Source organism: Ascaphus truei, chromosome 3 (assembly GCF_040206685.1).
Source record: "Ascaphus truei isolate aAscTru1 chromosome 3, aAscTru1.hap1, whole genome shotgun sequence".
Lineage (NCBI taxonomy): Eukaryota > Metazoa > Chordata > Amphibia > Anura > Ascaphidae > Ascaphus > Ascaphus truei.
The window spans coordinates 41428798-41454890 of NC_134485.1; positions in this window are offsets into that span (position 1 = coordinate 41428798).

Below are 26093 nucleotides of genomic sequence, written 5' to 3' on the forward strand. Positions count from 1 at the left end.
GATCAGGCTATAGGAACCCCCAGGTCTATAGGTTTAGAGCCCTATGAGAACCTCAAAATAAACACAGTAACATAATATATAGGGTAAGGAGAATGAGTAAACTCACATGAAATCTCCTTGGAGGTCCACAGTACCCAGGAATGGCGTGCGTCGATCCAGCAAGCAATACAGCAACAAAAAAGAGAAAAAAGATAGCGCACTGCAAAATAATGAGGGACTGGAGGCAAAAAGAAGAAAAATATAAAAATGCTTTAATTAAGATGCATAATAGCCTAAGCTAAGGTGAACAAAAAAGAAAACGGTATCCCTAACGCGTTTCACGCCATAGGGGCGCTTTATCAAAGGGTATTATCCGTTAGCAAGTGCCTACCTTATGTAGCCACTCGAACACGGAAGTAAATTCGCGCCAAAACCATCATGACGTCAGATGATAAGAGACTGTGGTGGAGGAGCTATGGAAGCTCTGAAGGGTAAAAATACTTCCATGTTCGAGTGCAAAACAAGGAAGTCATGAACATACACAGAATACAGTTGACTATAAGATGATCTAAAGGGGCAGAACATCATATATTAAAACAAGAAAAAGAAAGAATGATCAAACAATAGAATAAAAGATCCTAAACAAGAATTATATATAAAAAAAAACAAAACAAAAAAAACGGAACCTCTAGTTGCCATGGTGAACAATAATAAACAAGTAAAAAAAGTGAAAAAAAAGGCTTAAAACAACAACTTTATACAGACATAACAAATAAAGAATATCTAATAGAGAAACTCCTACTATATGAAGATATGCACATATATATATCTAAATCATAACTAATTCTAAATAGTTGTATGAAAAAATATGCATTAAACAAATATAAAGATAAAGTTAAGGATAAATAATGTGCATACATGGATATTAAGAAAAGATATTAACCACACTGTGCAAAACTCTATAAGATATAATATAACATATAAATACACTAATAAATGCTTAATAATGTAGAGAAATTATGGTATACTGTATGATAAATGAGGAAACAAAATCAATACAAAGAAAATCAAAACAATAAAGAAGCTCAATATATGAAATATTATAATGAATGCAAAAATACAACCGCTTTACAAAAAATGAATGAGCTCCCAATCTTGATTGATTCCAGCAGGAAATAATGAATCTATGCTATATATCCAGAACATCTCACGTCTGTTGAGCATGTTTAACCTATCGCCCCCCCTAATGTGGGGTGAAACATGCTCAACAGCAGAGAAAGAGAAGCCCTGGATACCCCCCATAGGGCACTGTGAAAAATGTCTCGAGACCGGGTGTAGAGCAGTATGTTTTTTAATAGCCCTGACATGTTCCATAATTCTAATCTTTAGATTTCTTGTCGTGCGGCCAATGTAGTGTTTGCCACAACCACAGTTCAAAATATAAATAACATAGGTTGTATTGCAATTAATGAAGGTATTAATCTTGATGTTCCGCTTAGGTGCAACTATATTGATGTTATTAAGGGGAATGGCATATTGACAAACACTGCAATGGCCGCATTTATAGAAACCCTTTGGGATATTGGAAATTGGTCTCTGATGCATGAGTCAAATAAACTTGGTGACAAGAAGCCAGCTAATGATTAAGCTTTTTTAAAAACCATTTTTGGTCTTTCTAGTACATAATTGGCCAAGTCCTTGTGCAAACTAAGGGTATCCCAATGTTTGTGGATAATATTCCTCATGAGATCAGCTTGTCTAGATTGATTAGTAACAAAATAAGGGACATTGGATTTCCCTTCTGAACGTTGTGTTCAACACGAGAGAGAAGATCTCCCCGATTGAGTGACTTAACCACATCCAGTGCTTCTGTGATGTGTGACTGACTATATCCCCTCATCAAGAAACGTTGCTCTAGGTCTCTAGATTGTATCTCAAAAGATTCTTGAGTAGAACAGAGTCTTTAAAGTCTCATGAACTGACCCTTAATGATGCCTCGTTTAAGAGGTCTAGAGTGCTCACTATCATACATAAGAAAAGCGTTGCGGGAGTTGGGCTTCCTGTGGATGTCCGTCTGAATGGTCTTATTAACATCAATGTACAGCATAATATCCAAGTAACTAATGTGTTGGTAATTGATTTCATAAGTGAAAGTGAGATTGTAATCATTAATATTAATAGTGTTAAAGAAAGAGTGAAATGAAGAAAAATCACCATCCCAAATAAAAAACAAATCATCAATATAACGCCTATAAAATTTAATGTGTTCCCTAAATAAATTCTGATCACCTAAAATAAAAATAGATTCCCAGAAGCCCATAAAAAGATTTGCATAAAACGGTGCAAATGAAGTACCCATAGCAGTGCCCTTTAATTGTAGATAAAACTGTGAATCAAAAGTGAAATAATTATGTGTTCGTAAAAAAGAAATAGCTTGTAATAAAAAAGTGGTTAGTGAAGTGGATAAGTTAGATAATTGGAGAAAATGCTGAACTGCATCCATACCTTGTTGATGCTGGATAATGCTGTAGAGGGATATGACATCCATGGTCACCCAGCAATACGATGTCTCCCACCTGAAATCCTTTAAGTCAAGTAACAATTGATTTGTGTCTTTTAAAAAAGAAGGTAACTGTTGAACCAATGGTTGAAGAAATTTGTCGATGTAACGGGAGACCCCATCTCCCAAAGATCCAATACTAGCCACTATAGGCCTGCCTGGAGGGCAGGTAAGTGACTTGTGGATCTTTGGGCGATGGTGAAAAACGGGGACAATGGGATGTCTACAAGAAAGAAAATCAAACTCCTTACTGTTGAGGACACACAGGATTTTGCCCATGTCCAGCAACGCTTCCAACTGCAAAACAAAATCATTGGAAGGATCCCTGTCTAGTTTCCTATAGGTGGTACAATCATCCAACTGCCTAAGTGCTTCTAGTTAGCTGAGGATTGTACAACAACTGCACCCCCTTTGTCTGCATTTTTAATCACTATAGTGTGATCCCTTTGGAGATTCAAAAGTTCTGTTTTTTCTTCTTTTGTAAGATTGGCAAAGGTAGGTGAGCCATGGGTACAATCCTCAGCCAACTTTTTAAGATCTTTCTCAACTAAACGTTCAAAGGTGGTGATGTATGGTCCCTTTGATGTATAGGGGATAAAGGTCGATTTAGTTCTAAAACCAGTATGTTCAGAAATGAAGAAGTTTGACGTGGGATCTTCATCAAGACACATGTCTTGTTCAGACAATAGACTTTCCATATCAAAAATGGTACAACGTTCTTTAAATGTAAGTGAAGTGTGATGTGGGTCAATAGCCAAACCACCACCGGCACCATTGGGTGCCGGAGGGGGTAAGGCAAACGGACCCGCATCAGACTTCCCTGCAAAAAAATTTTTTAAACATAATTTGCGGACAAAACATTGGAGATCGATTACAGTATTGAAAAGTTTGAAATTATCAGATGGCGCGAAGTTAAACCCCTTATTCAGGAGGGACAATTGAGTTGGTGTTAAGATTTTGTCCGAAATATTAACCACATTATGACAAAAGGTATCTAAGAGTATTTTTTTCTTTTCATCGCTCTTCTGGCCCCCCCGCTTCTTCCTCGATCGCTGCGTCCTCTTCCAGACCAGTTTTTTGCATCCTGGTCTCTGTGTGATTGATGCCAATTGACTGATTGTCCTGAGTTATATGAAGTAGATTGATCTCTAAGGTCATCTCTTGAACGACTGCTTGATCTCCAAGTGTCAGAAATCTGATCGAAGGCTACTGAAATGTTACGACCTTCACCATCAGAAGCGTCAGACGTGAGATGTTCTGGATATGTAGCATAGATTCATTATTTCCTGCTGGAATCAATCAAGATTGGGAGCTCATTCATTTTTTGTAAAGCGGTTGTATTTTTGCATTCATTATAATATTTCATATATTGAGCTTCTTTATTGTTTTGATTTTCTTTGTATTGATTTTTTTCCTCATTTATCATATACCATCATTTCTCTACATTATTAAGCATTTATTAGTGTATTTATATGTTATATTATATCTTATAGAGTTTTGCACAGTGTGGTTAATATCTTTTCTTAATATCCATGTATGCACATTATTTATCCTTATCTTTATCTTTATATTTGTTTAATGCATATTTTTTCATACAACTATTTAGAATTAGTTATGATTTAGATATATATATGTGCATATCTTCATATAGTAGGAGTTTCTCTATTAGATATTCTTTATTTGTTATGTCTGTATAAAGTTGTTGTTTTAAGCCTTTTTTCCCCACTTTTTGTACTTGTTTACTATTGGTCACCATGGCAACTAGAGGTTCCGTTTTTTATTTATTTTTTTTATATATAATTCTTGTTTAGGATCTTTTATTCTATTGTTTGATCATTCTTTCTTTTTCTTGTTTTAATATATGATGTTCTGCCCCTTTAGATCATCTTATAGTCAACTGTATTCTGTGTATGTTCATGACTTCCTTGTTTTGCACTCGAACATGGAAGTATTTTTACCCTTCAGAGCTTCCATACAGTAGCTCCTCCACCACAGTCTCTTATCATCTGACGGTTTTGGCGCGAATTTACTTCCGTGTTCGAGTGGCTACATAAGGTAGGCACTTGCTAACGGATAATACCCTTTGATAAAGCGCCCCTATGGCATGAAACGCGTTAGGGATACCTTTTTCTTTTTTGTTCACCTTAGCTTAGGCTATTATGCATCTTAATTAAAGCATCTTTATATTTTTCTACTTTTTGCCTCCAGTCCCTCATTATTTTGCAGTGCGCTATCTTTTTTCTCTTTTTTGTTGCTGTATTGCTTGCTGGATCGACGCACGCCATTCCTGGGTACTGTGGACCTCCAAGGAGATTTCATGTGAGTTTACTCATTCTCCTTACCCTATATATTATGTTACTGTGTTTATTTTGAGGTTCTCATAGGGCTCTAAACCTATAGACCTGGGGGTTCTTTTTTCTCCTTTTTGATACTGCAAAATGTCACATCATTGATAAAAGAAAACAGTAACATACAGTATTGTTTTCCATAAACCACTAAGTGGAATACTGTAAAAGCAAAAAACATCTTGTTGAGAATTGTAAGTACAGGCTATGACATGTGCAGTAATTGAATCGATCATATACTGTACAGTATACAGTGCATACTATTTTGTGTTTTCAAAAATATTAGCGTGGCAAAGTTTTAAAAGCAAGAAGCTGGCAATACTGAAAGAATGTATAAAAGTAAAAAATAGTAATGTTTTATAAAAGCGAAATTAGAGTTCCATCGAACTTCATCCTTATATTTTGCTGCTCGATTTCAAAGTTTCTTTACTAGAAAAAAAAATATGCTATTATTTCCGGTACTGTGCATGCGTCAAGTTGCGCAATATGGTTCATGTCTACAGGTAGTAGACATGTCTACTGTAGTGTCATTGAGAATTAAAGCTAATACTGTATAGTGTAACACTGTATAGTACAGTACATTATATTTACCTTCATTATAAACTTTGCCAACCGGGTGGAGATGAGCCAATGTCAGAGGTGTATTGTGCGTTGAAGATTTGGTCACTCATGTCGTCTGCATTATAGTTGACAGGTGACTGATGGTAGTCAGACGGGGCCAGGTAGCAATGATTGTAATCAGGAGTAGCCAGGTAGCAATGATTGTAATCAGCGGGTTCACTAGGTTTCAGTGACGGTCAGCCAGCTATTGCAATCGTATTGGCAAGCCAGAGTGTATTGCGCGTAGAAGCTAGGGTCACTCATGTCATCTGCATTGTAGTTGACAGTTGACTGCTGAAGCTGGTAGTCAGACGAGGCCATGTAGCAATCATTGTTGACAGGTGGGGTCAGGTAGCAAAGATTGTAATCAGGCAGATTCACTAGGTTTTCAGTGAAGTCAGTGATGATTGGTCCGTTATTGCAATCGTATTGGCAAGCCGGGGTTGGTACATTGCAGGGACGGAAATACAAATCTTAAATGGATTAAACCCGACCTTTCTCCTTTTGAAGTTGCCATCAGCAAACATACTGGCAAAACCTGGGAGCACAGACCAATAACCCCTGCTATCTCCCTCAGGAGGGGCAGTGCGAAAAAAACAATCCTCATTAGTTAAAGTTTGCCTTATCGAATGCTTCCACCCATGATGGTTAGGTGAAAATGTGAAATAATCGTAGTTCTCAATGATTTGATGACATATCTCTGCTAAAGTCACCTTCTTATCTGTTCCAGCATAAATTGCAGAAAATATTAGATATGCGTAACTGATGTTCGGTTTCGAATAAAGACTTGGCATGATGTTGAGTGTACAGGTTCAGTCTATTCAGCAATTCAGTCAATTCAGCAATTTTACAATGAATCACTGTGGTGGACTCTCTTTTTATCTAATTTTTAAACATCTGCAAATTGACACATTCAGTACACTAACTGCGCTATGCACTGAATTGTGCAAAGGGGATTCATTTTTGCCACCTGGTGGATACGCGAAGAACTGCACCGAAACAAATCAGAATCCAGGTAATTCAATGAAATCAACAACGCTAAACACAGGTATGATTGGTGTGATTGGTTGCGTTCGCCGAGAATAACGAGTTATTCACGCATGGAATACAGAAGACTTTACGAAAACGGCTCAGAGAAATGTTCGAATAACGGCCGCTGCATCTGTTCATTGCTTCCAAATGTTCCTTCTCACGGTGTAACAAATGCTGAATGACATTCATCCTACTTTTTACAGATAAAACTACATTTCCACCTTCAATTTTATCCTGCACATTTTTTGTAAGTTGTAAACAGACATACTGACTGACATGTCGGACATACTCCATATCTGTTTGTTTCAGTCTTTACACACCTCTGTAACAAAGCACTTCAGTATCTCCAAAGTACTCACCCCTTACATACACACTTACCCTAACACCCTCCTATGCTCTCTGCACATAGCATTTACTGTAGATTGTAAACTCATTGGCACAGGAAGTAATTTTCCTCATGCTTACATTTAGGGTTGAAACCCTTATTCCTATTATTGTATGCCTCATATTATTTGTTATTATTATGGATTGCACTATACAATTAAAGATATGCATACATATAGTACGTAAAATCTATGAAAGACAATAAGGGCCCTGTTCACTAGGTAGTGCTAAACTGTAAGGAATTGTCTTGCCCACTTATTGCTGTTATTTGCTAAAGTCTCCTGACTTTAAAATATGGACAATTTATGTGCAAAAGAATTGCACCAGATTTATCAAAGTGTAGCAGGGTCACCCCTGACTACTAATCTGCTCTTCTCCTGGCAGTAAGTCCTGGTATAACCCCCCTCTTTCCATGTATTTCTGTCCCCCATCTCACTCTTACCCCCGTTTTCCTCACTCATTTCCCCCGTCTCCCCTCTCTCTTCCTCACTCCCTCTTTTACAACCACTCTCTCCCCTCACTCTCCCCCCCCTTCAATTAACCTCCTCTCACTCAATCCTGCTCCCTCAATCCCCCCTCCTCGCATTTATTTCCTCCCTGGCCACACACACAATCCCCCCCCGCAAAAATTATCACCTCTCCCAAATACATACCACCCTCCCACCCCCAATTACATGTAACCCCCAAATACATACAAACCCTCACCTATTACCTAGAACCCACCGCCCACAATTACATACAACACCCCTAATGCATACAACCCCCACCCCCAAATACATACAACCCATACCCCACACCTCAAATACATAAAAAAAACACGCCGTAAATATATACAAAAAAACCTCCACCCCCCAAATGCATATAAAAAGACCCAAATACATATGTAACACCTTTCCCACCCCCACTCCCCGAGGGAGATATGGCTGTTATGGATGTACCTGGTGCTGTCACAAAATCGCTCCAATACATTTTTGCCATTACTGATGCATCTCCTACAAAGCTTTATCTATTCTACTCCGTAGTATTTCTCTTTCTGTATTTAATGTGAATATACTTTGAAATATGGTAACACACTAGTTATGCAATGACTCCAAATTTGAAAGCAGATTTTGTTCCTGTTATACGTTGCTGGAAACCTGTTTTCTCTGACAGTGCACATAATTAGCTAAACATATTTAACTGTAATATTTTCAGTGCGAAATTCATATTTCTAGGAACTAAATGATTGTCGATTTCTCACAGTAACCAAGTGATGCCAGATGTTTAAAGCAGAGAAATCTTCATATAATAAAAAAGAGAAACGTAACCAAATGATCGTGACACGAGTGCTATAAAATGACATAAGGAACTAGGTTTAATCATCAGAACATATTTTGGAGAGGTTTACTAAGACAGCTGACTTTAGCCTATGTCAGAAAGAATTTGAATGTTGTGTGATTGGAGCCATATGCTTCTATCATTTTTCATGTTGTAACATACTTGGGATAAATGTATCAGGTTTAGATATCAAAGTTAATAAAATCAAAAGTTGTGGGTTTGGACAGTTTTTTTTATTCCCCTTAATCTCCTACTGGCAGTTTAGGAAACAAAAGCTTTATGCAATATGTTTTCAGATCTAGAGGCTTTGAGGAGTTCATGTTGTAAATATATGATCAATACAGCTAACAGCAGTGGGACTTCTTTGTATTGATACTGTAAATCTGGGGCAAATTATTTCCTTAATTTTTTCTCTGGTTTTGCAGCCAGCAGATTTTGTTTATATATTTGTACTATTTGATGAAACTCATTTGGATGCCCTTTTCCTTACTTATGAATATGATTTTTTTTAGATATTGATACTAATTGAAATATGTAATTTTATAGGTTCAGAGTAATGCTCAGATTATTTTTACTTCTGAATTACCCGGAAGCCCTTGAGTGAAGCATAGTAACCCATAACCTTTTTGTTTTTGTATTTTTTGCAGTATTTGGAGCAGTAACTGTAGTTGTTAAGGGAACCAGAAGAAAGAACTTTTTGATCGCAGTATTATGGCTTGCTACTTTAAATATATCTATTAATTATATGTTTGTAGAGCATAGATTTAAATATGCTACAAGTTTTACTGATCCTAACATTGAAACCATATATTTATTTTTCTGTTTTGATCATTGCCACCCATTACTGTATCAAATCATGAAATCCTTCAGTATTACTTATGTTATGAAAATCTACCCTTCTAACCCTGGTTCAGTCTGTTTTTCTCTAAAGGCTAACACGATCAAACAAAATACTCTCCGTCCATTTAAATAAAGCGATAGGAACATTTATATTTATTGATTCACAAAAATAATATTCAGGGGATTACAGCATTCCAACAGCAAACCCCAATACAATATACAGGTACTCACAAAATATGCTGATGAACTGAATGGAATGAATTAACTGTACATGGTAGCCCCTGAAATATTCTTTCTACCCCACCCGATGTTACTTTCCTGCATCAGGAAACGTAGGCCCATATTGACCTAGTAGTACTGTTCCATAAGGCAACTTCTGGTGCTGGAAGCCACCAAATGACCCATTCAGGTGTCTTATGGAATAGCACTGCTTAGTAAATATGGGCCACGATCTGCAAGTCCCAGTGGGGTCTACTTTCAATGTGGTTGTTTTGCAACAGGTTTCATAATACTTTTGCTGATGGTGTCGTGCAAAACAGAACAATCGTAATGGGGCTAAATATCTCTATATTATTGGTTTCGGCTGTGGTGCAGAGCATTTTTGGCATGACACGGCAGCAAATCCTCTTTTGAAGTTTATTTTGGGGCTTCTACTGAATAACAGCTCTTGATCCAAGCATATGATCATTACATTGTTACATTCTTAATATTATCTGTAAGAAGTTTTATTTTTAAAGCTTTAAAAACAATGACACTCTTTTAATTCTAAAGCATAAAGTATTGCATTTCCACACCTTTCTGCTGCATTTGTTTTGTGTATTGTATTTTTAAACTTGAGAGAAGATAAAGTACTTTATCACAAAAAAAATATCCATGGGGCCTCAGCCAATGAGTATTATGAGTAAACATTAGCTAAGGCCCCACGTCTTGACTTTTGGTGGGATGTGGAAAGTTTTTTTTTTTTTTTGTTTCAAACATTTTTATTATTTTCTGACAGGGGTACATTCACATCACATGGTTGTTTATAGACAGTAAACTTAATTAACATATACATTTAAAAGTGAACAACCCGAAGCATCTCAAGGTTGATTGATCGAGAAGAGGCGATCTGCCCCTAGTATTTTGTAACCTCCTATGCATTTAGATTCTACTATGTAGATCCCCGTCCGGGAGAATTAACAGTTTTAGGAGGATCTTAGATCAAACCCCTTATATTAGTACTGTAAAGGATAGGCAGAGAGAGAGAGGGGGAGAAGAGAGAAGAACAGAAGAAGGGGGGAGAGAGGGGATAGGAACGGGGAGAGCTAAGGGAAGGGGTGTAGTTGTCCTCCCCTCCACCTTGTCAAAAGACCCTGAGTAGACATGAACTCCCCCTTAGAGGGGTTAGTGGTCTAATGCAGAGTCCAACTGAAGCATCCATATCTCATTTTTAATGAGATGAAATGAAAGTTTTTTTAATAGCAAACATCACATACCAACATATCTAAGAACTTTCTGGACTTTATAGCTGGCTCACAGCTGAAAAAAACAAAAGTCTGGGCCCCTGGAGTTCAAATATTTTAAAACGATAGGTGGAATTAAAAAGTTAACTTTTGTTTTGATGGAGAAAGAATTGGGAGGATAATATCGACTGGATTAACAGCAAGAATTATGTCAACAAGGCAGCATGGGAGTAGCAGCCGTTACCCTCTCTTCCACCCTGCAAACATGGGTGACCTTATCCATCTTCATCTGGGTACTGCAGCATCAAGGGTTTAAAATATGTACAGTAACAGGACACTAGAATTAATTACTTTCTAAAAGTGGTAACAATAATGTAGGTGATGCCAAAATGTCAAGTAATATCCATTGACAACGTCATGGTCACACATTATCAATGAGAAGCTGAGAGCATTAGTTATTATGTTTATGCCTTTACATGATCTGTACTAGGAAGGAGGTGAAATAAACAGTAGAAACAGAAAGGTCAGCGTATTGAATTTGGGATAGAGTGGCCTTGTACATAACACCTAATGTTTGCATTTTAAAAAGGCATATAAACAAATGTAATGGTTTTAGATATACTGTTTTTCATCAGTCCCAACCTACTGTAGTTCCATTTTATAATATAACAGCGCCTCAAGTATTGCAAGCTGCAATATATTCCTATGCTATATAATTTACAGAGCCTATGTAGGTGTAGATTAAAATTGTGCTTATTATGAAAAGTCCCATAGAAGTCAATTTGAGTTTCCGTAGCATAGTACCATGATCAGCACTATCGCAGTTGATGAATAACTCACTATAAATCTTTAGCAAAATGTGCATATATTTGGGGCTTCTGTTTCACCCATCCATAAAGTTGCTGTTACTTGATCACCATGTGGAGAATATTGTTTTTCAAGTGTTCTTCAGTATATTGACATTTAAAATAGCATGGTTTCATGCGTACACAGAGTTTAGATATCAGAGATCATATTTAGAATTTTACATGAAACATTATGTAAGTGGGGGGTATACACAATTCCCCAAAGCTCCAGGTTCTCGGGAACAAAAGTTTAATATTATTGGGCTGCGCCCAAGAGCTATGATAATAAGGAGTAATAGATAATTATGGTATCGTTTTTGGAATTCAGCTGGAAAGAACGGTGTTCTGCCGTTACTGTAGTTTGTGGATCAGCCTCTTGGCTGGATGGTGAGAGGATAAGTTCAGCAAAGGTAGTGATGATTAAGTATTATTCTGTATCGGTAAAGTTTCACACATTTACAAGTGTCCCTCATCAATTTAAATAATATTTATCCTATAGTACTCTGGATGCAAGTGCATTGGAAATAAAAATAAGTAATCATTAAAGTAAGGAAACAACAAACAATGAAAGTAGATTCAAAATTTTTAGAAATTAAACATGTGCACACAATTTTATATTTATTCACACAAAATATCATAACATTATTTTATACTGGTTAAATTCCTTGAACAATTGAGCACATACAGTAGGCATAGATTCACTAAAGGTCGATAAATTAAAGAAGGCAATTTGTTTAATGCAAATTTTATTTAACAACCTATTTACTAAAGCCATATAGCTGCCTTGATCCCTAAACGAAGGGCAACCATGACAAGGGTGGCAGGCTCCCCTCTCACCTCCATGTTGGTTCCCTGGCCTCTCTCTCCTCCACTGCCTTCGGGTGATGGGGGTTCCACGGTCAGGGAGTGGGGTTCGGGGGGAAGGGCGAGGGAGGTTATGTAGTTTGGCTGTCAGGGCACGTGGTCAGTCCGTGATGTGAGTTCCGGGAGCCCACTCACGTCAATGACCGGGTCTCATGGGCCCGGATTGGGTGTCACTAGTCATCGGTTTAAGGAACTTTGACCTTCAACCCTTAAATGGTTAAAAATTAAAGCTGTCGTTATTTGTGTGTTATTTATGTGGGGTTCTGGGTATTTGCATTGGAGGGGAGCTCCCTCTTAGTCTCCCAGGTCACGCCAGTGGCAAAAACAGTGATAGGGAGCTTTTTACCACAGCAATATTCCAGTGATATTTTTTATTGTGCATTATGCAAATAAATGCTCAAGCATCCACTTGAGTAAAAATAAAATACCCTTTCACATGCTATTTATTAAATTCTGGTACTTTGTGATATTAGGCTAGTGACAGAAAATATTGTCGATTTTTATCACCTACCCCTAGCAGCATTAGACCTATCTTGCCTATGCCTATATTGTCCACTATATGTAAGGCTAGCCAATTTAGATTAGGTGATAGAAAATATTTCATATTAACATTGTAGATCTTATTTATATATTAACCCCTTTGAAGCCATCTTACCAAAACTAGCTGGCCACTCGGGCTACTAAATCCCAAATCCAAACTGAAGACTCATAATATCATGTTATCAAAATGAGTAACGGATGTTATGTTCCCTGAGGTTAATACATAACAAATTATATGCAACAACAATGGCGGCTAGTTATCTGATTAGCATAGGTTTAACGGCATGTTAAATTAGCACTGGCTCGTGTTAGCTTTAAATAACATGGCTTGTGTTACGCCTGTTTAAACTAAAGGTGTCGTTAACTCCCTCCACCTCACCCTCAGATATGAAAGGGGTTATATAATTTTTTGCTCTGGGTTTTTTATAAGAAATCCTATTACATAACTCAGTGTTTTATGCTGAGTTAACATATTGTTGTGTATACAAATAAGATGGATATCACTACCCATTTAGATGCTTAGGGTCAGATGCTTACAGCTCCTACTGTAACTTAACGCCACATTATTAGTAATGTTAATTGTAACGCTGTATCCTCAGAGGACAATAGTTTAACATTAACCTATGTTTTCTCCCGTAAAGAGCATAGTGTTTACTATAACAGACGGTAGTGATAATGACATGAACATGAGGCGCTATCATATCATCGTCTATCCTCTGAAGTCTGTTAAGGCTAAGCAGGGACATAAGGTTACATTAGCCGTAATGTTAAAGGTAATAAATAAATAAAGCCTGTGATTAGGCATTCATCACGTCCCAGGCTTTAGGGACAACTAATCCACTTCCTCACAGGTGAATGTTACTCTCATAAACCATTGCACAAGGGACAATTATTTTGCTAAAGATTAAAATGATGGGTGTTAGCCTCACAAACCACTTCTCAGGTGAAAAAAACCTAATTTAAAAAACAATTAATAGATGGGTGTTAGCCTCAGAAACCTGGTGTTGCTGGTGAGGCCTGACAAGAGGCTTAGCAACCCTTAGTTTACCCCTTATTAGGTGAAGTCACCATGTAGCCATGGTAAATCTATGGCTATCTGGAAACAAACTAATAGATAGTGGTTAATTATATTATTAACACTACACTAAATAACTTCCCCCCAGGATACCAAAAATCATACAGAACAATAAACAATAACATTTTTGAAATCCTACCACCCTTAACCCCTCGGTGCTTTACCCACTTGCACCCTATACCAGTTACCTACCACAATGACCCACAGTCAAAAGCAACACAAGAGACAATTCCCCATACATCTTTAAAACATGCAGACCTATTATCCATATATACACAAAAGAGCTGTAACATTATTCAATTTAAATATCAACATAACATAATTGTAATATTTAAAAACATTTCTCTAACAAAATCAATTGATAATGATCCACTTGAATGTTCTTAAGGTTATGTGGTAGCAATGAATGAAAGACTACACTGACTGGCAATTGAGTAGTTAACGTAAATTAAACTGCACTTACCCCATCCAAATTTAGCTCGCCCACAATGTTCTGGTTCAATGTTCGGCTGCACGTAATTTACTTACGTAATCCAATTATGTGATACTGATTAATTTGCTGGGTTTATAAGGAAGTCCAATATGAGACAGAGAGAGAAATGGCATTTCTGCTTTTAAGAAAGGCCTGTGTGGGCGAAACTTTAAGTCTATTGGCAATAAATTAGTTTATTGAGCAAATCCGTGGAGCCCTGATTTTCTTCCCTTCGTTATACCCTGGATTGATACAGAGAATCCTGAAACAGGAGCACCGGTAGTTGTATCCCCTTTTTTCTGATTATAATAGTGTGCAGCAATTTGTCATTCTTCTAAACAGTGAGAGAGCAGCATGGCAGGAGCTGAAACATGGTTGCTTTCGCTTGCTCCCCCAATGTGATGGGGGCACTAGACTGCACGTACAGTATGTAGCTGTAGCACAACACATAGAGAGGGAATATGAATATCGCAGTACAAATAATGTTAATTCCTGTAATGTTCCAGTGATATGTGGTACTACATTGTGAATTCTGAATGTGGTTGGCAGCTTTATAGGCTCCTTTCAACAGCCTGTGTCACTTAGCAATGGAACACCATTTTAAGGGGGGCAGATATGGAGATGCGTGACTGTTGGGTGAGCTTGTAAATACTTAATGAACATTAGCACATATTAATTTAAGGAATGTGCACTGTTTCACACCCTCAGTCTCATTCACTTAAATGAAAGTTTAGATTCAACAAATTGTAGCATTCCTTACTGAATGTAGGACTTACAATAATGATACCAAAAATTGTCTATTTGCCACAGGAGTAAGAATGGCCATTGAAGCAGCCATAGGGGTAGGAGCAGGGGCAGCCATAGCCACTGGAGCAGCCACAGGGGTGTCCATGGCCACCAAAACACATACAGGGTCAAGAGCGGTCACAGGTGCTGAAGCAGAAATTGTAGTTGATGGAGCAGTGGCTATTAACTCTGGCGTGATTTACTGCAAATGTAAAATAACTTATCCCTCTTCCGGCACAGGCATTGAGATGTCATAATCAGAGCCCTAGGAAGGTGGTGCTTCTGAGGCTTCTCTGTGAGATGACCCTATGTATATGAAATAAATATATATAATGAGGTCAAGTTCAAAACATTCAGCTATGTAACGATACATTAGAGATATAAGTTTAATGTATGAACAATGCAAATTTAGCAAATTCTACATTTATTAATTAAATATAAATGAAGTGAATAAATGTTTGAGTCCTATCGACTGTTATTTTAAAGAAAAGGTAACATTTTTAATATTAATGGACATTAATAATATAGGATTTCCAAAAACAAAAGTATAATCACAGTACAGATATGTTTAAAATATTTACCTTTATATAACTTCCTATGTGATTAATGAGACCAATTTGGCAACTAATTTCAAGATCAGAGTGTGATAATGATCCTGTCCAGATTTTGGTTTCACATTTCCTCTTGTGTCCTAAAAAGAACTGCAAGGTAGTAATATATGAAGATTATATGAGGTGGATTATTATGACACATTTAAACACGCACTTACTGGTCAGGTATGAATTTAAAGAACTTAAAGTATTCATTGACATATTCATAAATGATTGAAGACCAACCTCATGGGATGGTGAAAGGATGTTCATTAGATATTGCTCATAAGGAGTCAGCTGAAGCTTCACTGGAAGGCAATCGTCTGTTTGACTTGCCACCATGGCACGGTTTGATAGTTTCTTCATTTTCATTTAAAATTAGCCCATCTTTTCTTCAACATCTCATTGGTCTGGTTAGCATGGCACAGGGTATTAATTCCACTTAAGATGTTCCTTCATATAGCATTTTTATTTCCTCTACTTGCTGCTTTGCAGTAACAGCTTACAAAGAGTTTACGAAATTATCCACAATCCTATTGAGCCATCTCCTTATCAGTGAATTTGACCATACTGGTGCCTCAAAGCTGGTGTATTCCTCTTCTATTTATCCCTTTGTTGTTCAATTGTTCAATTGTTTATTAGCTATGGCACATGCACATTACCTATAGTTAGTGGGCATGTGCATGGAATTTGTAGTTAATGCACATAAGCAGTCGTTTTTTTTTTAACAGCCATGCGCACAACATTCATCAGTGTGCATGCGTGTTAATTCTCTTTAATGCTAATGCTCTTTAATGCTAATGAGATGTATTTTGGACAGTGATTTTGCATATAATTAGCAAAGGGAAAATTACGTCTCTTCCTAATTTAGGTAATGTCACTTTATGAGCCATGATTTAACAGAGCTTTGCCCTATGAATAAACCATTCTAAGGGAATCCGCAGTAATTCTAAAAAATATTGCTGCAATCATGTTTAATAATGCCAAATTTTAATACAGCTATATCGAACTTTACTGAATCTATGCCATAGATTCTCTTACCTTTCACCTATTGCTATGGATATTACCAGATGCCGTTTTTATAAGAACATATAATTGATAATGTGAAAAACAAACTTTATAAGCAGTGGGAGCCTTTCATGGATTATATTACAACTTGATGCTTGCTCATGACAGTTATTGGAACTTGCGTAAAATCTCAGTAATCACTATAGACATAAGATGATTAGTTTATACTGTAGCTTCTTACGCTTATGTTGCAGCGTATTAATAAAACCACTTTCAACATGTTATCATACCTTTTTAGTCTAAAACTCTCCAACAACTGGAAAAGTCGAAGATTTACAGTAATTTAAAGCCCATTGTAAGATAAATGTACATACATTGAAAAAATATTTGGCTGTTAAATATTGCATTTCTTTGGTTATCCTATAACTAGGTATTGCACGTCCATGACACTGTAAAACTGTATGGTGTAGCCTTAGGACACCTAATTAAGTGTGTAGGGATGTGTTGGTTTGCTTTCCCTTTGCTGCAGCGCGTCTCCAGGGGGAGTGTTGGAAGGTTCCGCAGCGGCCCGACAGCATAGGGCGCCGCCATGTTGTTGCGCAATAGTTAGGGGCACTGTCAGAGCAGAGAGAGGTAGCGCATGCGCAGTGCAAGCGCGCGAATGGCTGGCCAATAATATAGAGGCTCAGCCAGTAACTACAACTCCCAGGAGCCTTAGCGAAGTCACCTGACGCCAGGGAGCGAATGGGAGGGCCGGATTCGCGGGAGGCAGGAAAGGTAAGTGTGGGGGAGAGACCACGCTAGCCAGAGGGCACCGGAGGAGCAAGGGAAGAGGTAGTGTGGGTGCAGGGGGTCCGTGACCCACCTGTATAGGTTAGATCTTCCCCGTAGGGCCCAGGTTATTCCCTGAGTCACAGTAGATTGTGGAGCTGCAGGGACGCCCTGTAGTGATAGCTACATCAGCCCTTACTGTATAGCAGACAGGGACAAAGTGTGCAGAGCTGAGGTTGCTGCTAGTCATCTGGGACCAGGCTGCTGAACATCGGGAAGTCGGAGAGACCACGCTAGATCGACAGATCCTTTTTGAAGTTGTTACCGGTCACCGCAGGGATTTACTAAAGTGCACCAACACCGGTCAACAGGCGCTGATGCCGCCTTTGGGAACACTCTTTTGGGACACTAAGTGGAGTGGCCAAAGGACTGAGCCTATATACATATTACAGTACATGGACACGGTGTGGGGGCACGCGGTGACGGGACAGTGACATTTCTCCTTATGAGAGTGGCCGAGCCACTAGTGTTATAGTATAAATTAATTGATGTGTTATATGTGTTCTTGCCATGATAATGCAATAAGGGTTTATCAGTATGTTTCAGTAAACAGTTCTAATCATATGTGTGTTACTATTGTTCTTACCCAGGGGTATCTTACGCAATGGGGATCCTGGATAAGTGGAGGCGCTGCCTATAAGATAACTATTACCCCAGGCTCCCAGTTAGCGGAGGCTCAGATCTCCTGGAGCCCACAGGTGTGTGCAGTACCCGTAGTCACTCTAGAGCATAGGAAAGAGGGCTACATTTGGAGGCGCTGCTGAGATATCAGACCTGGGGTGCCCTATATTTTTTTCTCAACTGTGCTCTATTGTTTTCTCCACCATGTTTGTGCCCTCACAGCCCGAGGTGCGAACGTGGGCCCAGTGGCACCAGATTCCCTTTGCCTGTGCAATTGCCATTGCACACGTCCCTGCCGCTACCTCCCTGGGCACGGTGACTGATCAAGTAAGGAAACTTCCATTCCTGTAAACTGCCCGAGTGGTAGACCATTATTATGATGGGGAGCATAACTGGCGTAAAATATTATTCGCTACAGACCGGGACATATGCCCCGAAGCCATTCCCTCCATATTAATCCTGCCCAACGCTCCAGGCATTCATTGCTCACTAGTACAGGTGGGCGTAGCCGAACCCCTGGCTGCATCCACGCCACAGAAGGAGTTCCCTGGCCCGTCAAGCACAGCAACGACCAATTCCTTCCGTACCCCTGAGAGCAGTATGAACCCCCGCTGGCCCGCTGCAATGGGTTTAGGCGCTTCTTTCACCCCCTCCACCATTCGGCCGTCGCTAAGAAGACGCAGTATGTCTAGACATGATGCCTATGCCCCTGCCGGGAATAGCATGCCTGATAATGTGTCCCTTCCTTTGCTAGCAGAAGCCATACATCAATCTACACAGTCTCATCAATACCGGAAGCTAAAGGGGTTTTTGGCGACAAACCAACTCCTCTGGGGGAAGTCGGCTTTGAAGAATGGTTAGATCATGCTGAACAGGTACTCCCTGAATGGTCCTGCACTGATGCCGTACGGAGGCAGTGCATAATCGAATGCCTGCGACCCCCAGCTTCCCACATGGTGCACTGTTACCGGAACGACCACCCTGATGCCGATACAGCCGGCATCATTCATGCCCTCACCAAAGCCTATGGGATTCCAGTGGATGCGTTTGCCCTGATGGCCAAGTTTCACGCTCTGACTCAGAAGGAGGGAGAGATTGTGTCTGATTTTATTAGGCATCTGCACTTGGATCTGTGGACCCTGGTGAGGAGAAAGGTAGTGCAGAAGGTGGATGCCGACGGATTGCGCACCACACAACTGCTGAGGGGACTTCTTCCGCTGCATCCGGTGTCCGTACGAGTCAGTGGTTGTCTGGTGCCGGGACAAGCCCTGACGTTCGATGACCTGATGGACCGAGTGCAGGCACATGAGACCGTGCTGTTGGGACGTGATTTGACCCCAGGAAAGATGACGGGAGTGGTTGCAAAGGAAGCTAAAAAGTCAGAGGCTAAAGTTGAAGCGGCTGGGGATGTGAACCCGGAGAAGGAGGACTTTGAGGAACCTACGGCTGCCCAGGCACGCACTGCATCGGGGCGAACTTCCCCGACCTTCCGAGATAGTCCCTCCCTCAGCCACCTTCAGTGTTACGCCTGCGGAAAGATGGGGCACATCCGAGCGCACTGTCCCTCACAACGACGAATGGCGTCACGACCTGCCAAGTCTATGTTGTGTACTCCTGAAGCAAGTGCAGCGGCGGGCCAATCCCTGATGAACAGCTGAATTGGACCGGCGGCCATCGTCAAGGTGGTTATTGAAGGTATCTATGCCTCCGCGCTAATGGACAATGGGTCCCAGGTGCCCATAGTGTATCGACCCTTCTACGACCAACATCTGCATTGCCTGCCGCTATTATCTGCCGACTCCCTGGGGTTGAGAGGGCTAAGCCATGAAGACTACCCTATCGATGGAGTGGTGAAAGTACACCTGGAAATACCCCAGTTGAACACCGGCAAGCATCACCCCATGGAGGTGGAAGCGTTAGTGTGCCCGGAACCCCGGGATCATCCCAGCGCCCCTATAATCATGGGAACCTATATGGACATCGTACAAGCTGTGATCCGCATGTACTTGCAGGGAGCAGGTGAACTACCATTGCTGGCTCTAGCTGCATGCCCAGCGTTACAAGAGTCCTGCAGTAGGATTGAACTGAAGAAGAACATGGGATGTTGTATAATCAGGAGTGCGGGTTGACCGCGATTCCTCCCGGGAAAGGAAGAATGATGGTCGCAACGTGCCATTATCCCGCCAGACGTCCAGAGGATCGACTATTGTCGTTGAAGAGCACGGTACTTGATGACCAGCGACTCGGCTACAAGTGTTGGCCTCAGTAAAGAAGTGGACAAGAAAAATCCCGCCCCGAACTCGGGTATACGTGAGAAACCTTTCCCCTTACCTCATGTGCATTGATCACCAGCAGCCGTTGGGTCGAATCTATCCGGTGACCCCTGAGAGGAAGGCAGAAGGTAGCCGCCAGGTCGCCACCGTTCATGCCGTAACTCCACAGTTTGATTTTGGAGACTCGCCGTTGACAGAGGAATGGAAGGGGAGACTGTAGACCAAGTTGGAAACTCGGCGGGGGGTGTTTTCCATAAGTGATATGGACGTGGGGTGCAGTCGCAGTACTATTTACACTGCTAAATTGCCCCCCCCTCCCCAGCCCACCCTCTTTTGAAATCCTAGTTGGTAAAATGTGTCTCCCCTTCGCTAAGCCTATTCTTATTGCTGGTATCTACCGCCCCACTACAAGCCCTGACTGATATCACTCAGTTTCGTGGCTCAATGTCCTCTCTCAATGGAAAGTGTGAGCGGTTAGTTCTTAGGAATTTCAAATTCAATTTGCTTGACCCTAAAAATAATAAAACCCAGACAACTCAAGTGACTAAACCTAACCCAACTCATTTCCGAACACACATGAACAAACCTAAAATCTCACAACCATTCCATGCTAGACTGGATCCTATCCTCTAGTCTCAAAAAATACAATCATTTATTATCCTACCTGACATTTTCAGTAACCAATCAATAGCGTACTGTGTAAGGAAAATTACACCACTGAAATCAAGCCCTAAAGTTCTACTCACTAGAACATTTAGAAACTTTAACCCACAACAGTTTCTGTCTGATATTACCAATATCCCTTGGTACAGAATCGACTTGATACCTGACCATGATTATGGGCTTGATTATTTCAAACAGAGTTCTTAAAACTCTGTGATACACATGCCCTGCTACGCAGAATAAGAGTACAGGGGGGCCCACCTTCTGTGAGTTACAACCAACCTTATTGCACTTTACCATTTTAGGGATGCCTTCTGGGAAAACTACAAATTAACTGGCACTACCAAGAATCTTAATAACTTAATAATTATAGATGCCTGGAGAATACACGCACAAGGCAAACAAGACACACAAAAGCCCAATATTACTCTGACAATCTACACCACAATACATAAAATCCAGCAAACTTCTGGAAGGTCATCAACAATATATTCCAGCCCTCTAGCCATCAACAACCATCTAATATAAAAAAGGATGACATTACTCTGACAAATCCTACTGACATTGCAAATGCATTCAATGAATACTTTTTGGGGTGTGCTACTTATTAGCAAAGCACAACCCGAACTACAAACATGAAGCTCAATCTGGGTAAACACCTATAGCCCCACCCTCTCCTGCCTACAATTTTCAATTTGTCCCAGTATCTGAAGAGATTGCACAAGCGCTCCTCAAATTAAAACTATGCAATCAATGTGGACCTTACTTGCTGCAATCAACGTTCCTACGACTCTGTGCCCCAGGCATTGCCATACTGTTTGCTTCCCTAATCAACCCTATTTTGTCTGCAGGTCACATCCCTATGATTTAGCAAAACTGCCAAAGTCATGGAAAAATGTGTCCACTCCCAATTAAGCAATTACTGTACAAAAAGAAATTTCCTTAGTCAACTCCAATCTGGCTTTCACCTAAAACACTCCACAGTAACTACCCTCAGAAAAGTTTGCAATGAGATCCAGTGTGGAATGGAACTGGGACGACTTCCTGGCACAATATTCCTAGATTTTGTAAAGGCTTTTGATACCATTAATCATATTACCTTGCTAAACAAACTCAGTGCTCTACAATAGGGGGACATGCTTTAAATCGGATTTATTAATATCCATTGGGTAGATTCAAATTTGTGTTTATCTCAGGCTCTAACTCCCGCAAGTCTCTTTTCTGGGGGCCCTACTCTTCTCAGTCTTCATCAATGATCTACCTACAGCTTGCAAAGGAGCTTCGATACACATGCATGTGGATGACACAATCTCATATGTGTCTAGCCTTTCTGAGCTTAGACACATACTTCAATCTGATTTTTCAAGATTTGAAAACTGGATTTACCAAAACAAACTGTTTTTAAACACTGACATGGCTGTAATAGCAGTATTTGGGACCATGGCTACATTTCTAAAGCTATCAATGACAGAGCTACAGATTAGAACCAACTCTAATACCATTCTAGTCCCCGTGACTAGTTTTAAATATCTGGGTATATGGTTTGACTTCCATTTTACATTTGGGTTGCACATTGATACCCTGACATCCAAAACTTATGCCAAACTAAGTGCACTTTATAGGAACACATTCTCTGTAAACCAGCTGATCAGAAAGCGCATCACACAGTAGATGCTAATGCCAATGATAGACTATGGGGCATAATATATGGTACAGCACCCCAAACTCACCTTGTCAAACAAGAAATTCTCTACAACTTGATACGCCATTTTGTCCTCCAATGTAACTACACATAACTACGAAATGCTCAAAAAACGAAATTGGCCATCACTTGAGTGTAGGCACAACGTTAATTTTTCCTGTCTTGCCTTTAAATACTTTCTGGGCAAGCTACCCGCCTATCTGAAAAAACTCCTCACCCCTACCACACCCAACACTTATCACCTGAGATCTCACTCCAAAAGATTGCTCACGGTCCCAAGGTTCAACAAAGAATCCAGTCGCTCCTCCTTCCATGCACCTCTCAACTGGAACAATGTACTAGAGACTCTCAAAGCCACCACTGGTCTAAGTTCTTTCAAAACTAAAGCTGTCTCATTTTAATGTGGTCTGTAACTGTAACATGCGCCTATAACATATATTATCTTTAACTATTCTTGCAATGTCTTTAAATATAATGTATAACTCTGTTCATTTAATGTAACCATGTATTGTCGAAATAACTAAAAAATCTGCTACTTAAAAGGGGATAGAAGTGAGCTTAAACCTATGGAGGAGGGGTCACTAACCTCCAAACAACTGTGACCAGTTGACAATTCACAAACACGGTCGGTGACCCCTCCTCCATAGGTTTAAGCTCACTCCTCCCCACTATTTAAGTTGCGGTTTTTTTTTTCATGCACCCATGGAAGAAAGGTCTACAGTATTGAAACATGTCTCCCTCCATTACAGAAGTAATTTTCACAGGTACTGCACCGACACACTTTATTCGAGCAAATACCCAGTATGTACCTGGCAGATACCTGGAATGCGCCGCTCCTCACCTCTGACAAGCCCCGTTGCGTTTGCCTTCCCAGCCTGGGTTCATGCCTGGCTGACGGGCGGCTGATCTGTTAAATGATAATGATTAGGATTTAATAGGCTGCAATGCTTCGCGTGTCTACCAGATGGCATAAATTCATGAATTGTAATGCAGTATATATATATACTGTGCAGTATTGCAGCCAGCGGGAATAAAATGCTTCAATCCCTGCCTGGAAAATACCTCAATGCACTCGGGCAGAAAACAGTCACAAACCTCAATACACCCGGGTATACCCGAATTCGTGGGACTAGCCGAGCTCGAATAAAGTGTGTCGCCAGTGTAGTTAGGACCTGCAGAATGGTCATGCCATGATGTGGCTATAGGCTTATAACACTTTGACCAAAAAGTTTAACTAAATGTTTAAATGAGTTTAACTTTATCTTACTTATGAGAAGACAAACAGTCTTTTAACTACTGTATGTATTTTTTGTCATATTGGATGCAGCATTGGGTAGCATTATCTTTTTTTGCATATTTTATTCAATACTGTATGAAGCTGCTTCTTAGTTCTAGGGAAGTTTGGAAGGGGAATAACTTCTTGTAATGCACATTGTTTCACGGAATTTTGAATAGAAAATTAAGTACTGTGCTGAAAAGAGACAGAACATGCAAGGAGTAGAGACACATTATTGTGTATATTGTGTAAGCAGCATGGGTCCCTAGTCCCTACAGCTTGGTATTTTTCTTACACAAAATTAAAATTGAAACAACTTCAGTGAGGTGAAGTACTATTGTTAACGCAAGTGAAATCAATATTACCAGTGTTAAATGTTTTTTAATAATACCAATGGATATTATGCATATGTTTTGCCTTGTATTATGCTTGCAAATGCAGACCACAAATCCAAAATGTTTGTTGCATCTAAAAAAGTGCACAACAGTATTTTTTGGCAGTACATTACACCATTTCTGAGCATGGCATAAGAGCGTCAAACAGTCTAACAATATTAACTTACTGAGTTTGTTCCAAAATCCATATAATCCTGGCTCAACAAATGTTGCAGGCTATAAATGTAAAATTGCTCTTCCTCACCAGAGCTTGATTTTCATGTTTATGTACAGTACTTGGAATCTTATTTTACACAATATATACCTAAAGCACATTAGAAAAAAGTCGATTTTTTTAAAAAGTACTGTATAATGATTTTGATTATTTCCATAATCTTATCTATCCAGACCTCGAGTTTGTATCTATATATTTTTTCTATGTTATTTTTTAATAAGCAAAAAAGTTTTTTAGTTACATCTTGGTCGTACACCATACAATTTAATCTGTATTACTAGCAAAATACCTCCTGCATTGTACGTTCTCCATGTCCCAGGTAACTTGTTGATTTGATATAGTATAAATTACCAAAACACTCTTCATATACTGTATGTTGTCAAAGAGTTTGTCCTTAAAAAGAGTGATACATTGAAAGCAGAAGGAATTTACCTCTCACCGCATGGTAAAGATTAAGAGGCACATTTTGTAAGTGGTCAGCCTTAAGGCTGACTCTTCCTATTCACCCATTTCAATTCCTTTTCTCCCCTATTCTTTAGGGCTGTCTGCATAGTTTATTAAGAAGAACCCCGTGAGCAAACATTGCTAGAAATCAAACAGCACTTCTTAGAAATATAATGATAATGTCCTACCAGATCAAGCAATAGCTAAAGCACGCACATGCACATATTTTACAAAAATATAACCGTTTTGTTATTCCTACTATCGATGCCAGATCGGAAAGATGTGCGCCATCCGGCCAATACAACCCCACATTGCCATACTTAAAGTTTGAATGGGCAACCATTCGATCGCCCAATTGCCAGACACATTTCTCAATTGCCTTGTTTATCTTCCTCCTGCTCGGCTCAATTACCTTGACATTCCAAGCACCCAGCCAGACCTTCCTGAAAACAATTTTAGACTAAATTAGTTTTAGTCCTTTAAACTGAACCTGTAATTGTGCAAGATCCCTTCGAATTTAATGGATTAGCTCCAACGATTGTTCTGAAACCATTTGGTTTGTCCCAAATGAACCAAAATCGACTCTGGAGACATCCTACTGTATCCCCCACACCCCTGTCATCACTCTCTTAACCCACCAAAACAGTTTTGCTTGGTCTATCAACAAACCCAGAATATTTCTAAAAGGGTAAACATCATCATTTTTTGCAGCCCAGTGGACATATAAATCGCCCACTATCCATATGTCCGCAGCCCACTGATTTAAAATAAACATAACATATACAGATTATAGCATCATTTACTTTTGCCGGGGTCTCACGGATTGCGTCTGCATCCCACAATGTTTTTTTGGCTGCTCGCAGCCGACTCTTAAGTGAGTAGCGGCTGGGAAAATTGAGTTTTAGCGATGGTTGCAATACTCCGTAAAAATGATAGTTGGCGCTAGTGTGCTTGTCTGTCTTCAGATCTAAATGTAATGTTAACATGTAAAAGAG